The sequence below is a fragment of the Asparagus officinalis genome, chromosome 3 (genome assembly GCF_001876935.1).
Source record: "Asparagus officinalis chromosome 3, Aspof.V1, whole genome shotgun sequence".
NCBI lineage: Eukaryota > Viridiplantae > Streptophyta > Magnoliopsida > Asparagales > Asparagaceae > Asparagus > Asparagus officinalis.
The window spans coordinates 18508905-18513150 of NC_033796.1; the positions used below are offsets into that span (position 1 = coordinate 18508905).

At 37.9% G+C, this 4246-nt stretch overlaps 1 pseudogene; it reads left to right on the forward strand.

The window, feature by feature from the left end:
* Window positions 1-1274, forward strand: part of LOC109834709 — a 1715-nt pseudogene extending 441 nt beyond the window's left edge.

Below are 4246 nucleotides of genomic sequence, written 5' to 3' on the forward strand. Positions count from 1 at the left end.
TGTCTCATCTATGTTTTAGTTACGAATACATTGTGTCACTTGGTTATTTTGTTTCAGTTAAATAAAGATATATATGCTATAAGACATTGTCCTAGTTTGAGATAATCGTTCGATTGTGCAATGTAAGCCAAGTAATTAAATCAAGGACCACGTGAAGTTAAAAGAGCTCAGACAGCATGCTAAGGAGATCCCAGATGATAATAATCTTGTACTTGTTGGAGGTATATGATTACTGAAGAAGCTCTTCCTACATGCCAAACGATTCTACATACTTGATGGAACTCGAGATGCAATAGCTACTAGTCCCACTCCTCGGACTGTTGACGAGAGCGGAACTGCTGAAGAGAACCAGTCCGATATGGTGATCTTCTCAATAGGTATCTGTATTTATCTGGAAGAGTTAGATATCTGAGGCAAATTGAGATTACAATTCAGTATGTAGTTGGCTCCGCGATGGTAAGTTCCTATTTAACATTTTTCCCCTTGAGAATTCTTATGCTTAGCCCTTAATTTTTAGAAGTGCATGATGCCTTGCGGAGTTTATGTTAAATCTTTCGATCACAGGGAGGGAAATAAGAGACAGCAACATTCATTTCGTGCCAATCAATATGGAGATGTGAAGTTAGCACAAATATGTGGCACAGTTGCCTCAGATGAGAATCGACACTAGACTGCATACACAAAATTCGCTGAGAAACTATTCGAAATAGACGCAGATAGCACTGCACTTGCATTTGCTGACATGATGAGAAATAAAGTATCTATGCCTGCTCGCTTAATGTATAACGGTCGTGATGGCAATCTTTTCGAGTATTTCTCTGCATTTGCTCAGAGATTGGGCGTGTACACAGCAAGGATATGCTGACATTCTCGAGTTTCTTGTTGGGAGGTAGACGGTGGATAAATTAACTGGATTTTCTGCAGAGCGGAATAGAGTCGAAGATTATGTCTGCAATTTGGCCCCAAGATTTAGGAGGCTAGAAGAGAGAGCGCAAGGGAGAGGCAAGCAAGCCATCAGCATGTCATTCAGTTGGATTTTTGGCCAGGAAGTTAACCTTTGAGAATGCTTATCTGATTGTATCTTGTAGTATCAAAATAGTCTCAGATTATTAGTACAGTTAGCATTACTCGTCATGGGATAGTTGTCATAAAAGAGCTTTGAAAAAGTGCGCAAGGATTTAGTGCGTGTGTGTGTGTGTCTACACACGCGCACACACAGTTTTAAACTGTCAGCTACTGGAATGGCAAAAGCACGCACCAAATTATGCCCTTTCAGTGACAGTGGATGAAGTTTTGTAACAGAGACGAAGATGTTAATTATAGCCGCACAGCTGAGCGAACTTGGAACTTTGGCTACAAGCAATTTGAATAATATTTATTAGTTATTCGCGCTAGTCATTTAGTTGAGCATAGCTTTTATATTTCGATTGAACTCATTGAAACTAGTGATATGCAAAACTTATGGCTGCGGAAAGCAAGTTGGACACTGTCCACTCCGTCTTAATCTAATACAGATAGCCTCGTAATGCAAATTCTATGCGCTTGTCAACAGGAAATTTCAGCATGAGAAGAGTTTGTAGAAGATAATCTTGATATACACAAGAGACAAAGTTACAATGAGTAAACTACAAGGGCTTTTTTTTTTAACCAGAAGAGTTTCGGGGGGGGGGAGGGGGGGTGGGGGGGGGGGGGGGTGGGGGGGGGGGGGGGGGGGGAAATAAAGTGAACTTTTAATCATACTTTTGTCTTGAAGTGTATTCAAACTATTTTATTCATTCAACTAATCTTCTTAATATTTGTCTTCTATACAAATATCTCAATTTTATTAAAATCTTCCTTTAAAAATTGTCTTCGTCCAGGGGCGGAGTTACATTGAGTTTAATGGGGTCCCAGGACCCCAGTAAAATCTAAATATGTACCAGATATTACATATAAAAAACATAAGTGCAGCAATGGCCCAGTGGTTTAACACTCCAGGACCCCAGTAATTCACCAGAGTTCGAGTCTGCTGAGATGCATATTTTCACGATTTTTTTTTCTCCAATTTCTCTTATCATGTAGTACAGACTGTACAGTAAAAAAATTAAAACCCTTCCCCTTCCCCACCTTTTCAAACTAGAGAAAAATTAAAACCCTTCCCCTTCCCCACCTTTTCAATGTTCACGTAAAAAAAAGTCCATCCAACTCCCTTCTTCAACAATTCTCCAATTTCAACATTATAGTTTGTGAAGGCTCCATGGATTATAGTTTGTCATTAAAATAATTTGTGCGTAAAATCTACATTATCAATAATTTTAGGACCCCATATGTTAAAAATCCTGGCTCCGCCACTCTCTCATAGATGAAAATCGAGTTCTCAGCTTGGGATTAGTATTAATAAACCTATGAACATACATGGAGCTCGGTTCGCCAGTTGGCAATCAAATGGGTCAAGCAGGCCCAATGGGCTTACTTAATTGGCCCATTTTGACCCACATCATAATCCTATCTATTCGTCGTATCTACAATGGAAAATAATAAACATTCTGCTTGCTTTTAAATGTAAAAGAAAAAGAAGAAAGGGGGAAATTAAAAAGAGAAATGATAGGGGCACGCCTTCAACCACACCTCTCTCTTACTACAGTGTACTGGAACCCACATGAGATTTTTTGCTGAGCTCCAGACCCTGAGTCAAGAGCAGAGGACAATTGCGTGAAGCGAGGGTAGGATAGAGCTTACAAGCTTTCATCTAGTTCCTAAAAAAATAAATAATAATAATAATAATAAAAGCTTTCATCTCGATTCCAGGGCTTTTGGTCTTTCAATTTTCGTCACAGGTTCTTTCTCTTTGCTCTCTGATTCCAGTTTTTGGGAATTTTCCGTGCTATGTCTTTCATCATCTTCTTGTAGTTGATGGGTAATTTGGGTTTTGTCCTTTGGTTGTGATTTCATCTCCATTTTCGATTTCTCTTTTCTTTTAGGTATTTTCTCTTAATTTTGTTGCAGAAATTTGTTGCTCTGTATTTCTCTGCATACCATCTTGCTCGTTTAACCTACAATTCACAAGCTTATTGTATAAAGCGGCCACAAACAATAGCATTGGACAACAGTAGAGCAGACATTGTAGACTGGATTCATGATCAAGTTTTATTTCTTGTTCTTTGAAATGTGGTGAAGGGATAAGGCCGCCCATAAATGAAAACCCAAGATCAAGAACATCTTACCTATTGCAGAGATGATTCCTGAAGAGTTGATTTGGCAATGTAAAGTTGGCATCCCTTTGTCGGATTATTATTCTTAATTTTGAGGGTCACTTCTTGAAATTGCAAAATATTTTCTAGAATTGAGCCTTATTAATAAAACTGTGAATCAACATTGGTGGGTGAATCCAACGTTTGGCAGAGGTTCCTCTTAAGTATGGATGTTTTTCCTTTTCAGAGATGGTTTTCAATTTGAAAGTAGTGAGGTATATTTTGGACGGTAAGTGGGTGTTCTTCAAGAGGAATTCATTTTTATAAGGTGGTGTTAGTAAGATGCATCTTTCATAATCATAGCTTCCTTGGGTGTGGGAGCATTATGATTTTAGTATTGAATATTGCATGGTTAAAGATAGTGGAGGGGTATGAGTGCAGTAATGGGTGAATCCAACCTTTTATTAAGGAAGGAGGCTGTTTGATTGTTTTCCGAAAAAAAAAAACGGGATGGAAAACTCAGTTTTCAAATGATTTCAATAGCTTTCATGACATTTCCCTTTTTTTTATTGTTTCGCAAAGAAATCACCTCATTTCACCGCCAAGTCACATAAAAAAAACCGCAATAGTAACAGTGCTTTTAGTTTTCCATTTCTTGTGTTTGTTTGAACAAAAAAAAAAGGAAATTAGCCACAATAGTAACAGTGTTTTTAGTATTTAAATAATCTGGTTTATTCACATGGACTGTTTCAACAGTGCTTTTAGTAATTAAAAATTCATAGAAGTAATATTTCCAAGTGTTTTCACAGGTTTTTGGTGTGAAAACACACTTCTTAAAAATCTGACGTGGCATCCTACGTGGCATCCTCATTTTTTTAAATCACAAAACGAAACAAACATGTGATTTGAAAATCGGTTGAAATCAAAATCCTATGTGGAATGGGTGGATTTCTTGAAATGTGACATGCGGGGGGTTTCTCATTTTTTTGGCAAACAAACAGCCCAGTGAAATTGTTTCTGTTTCAATGAGAGGGAGGGGATCCTCATCGAGGTACGAAGACATTTTTTGTAATGAG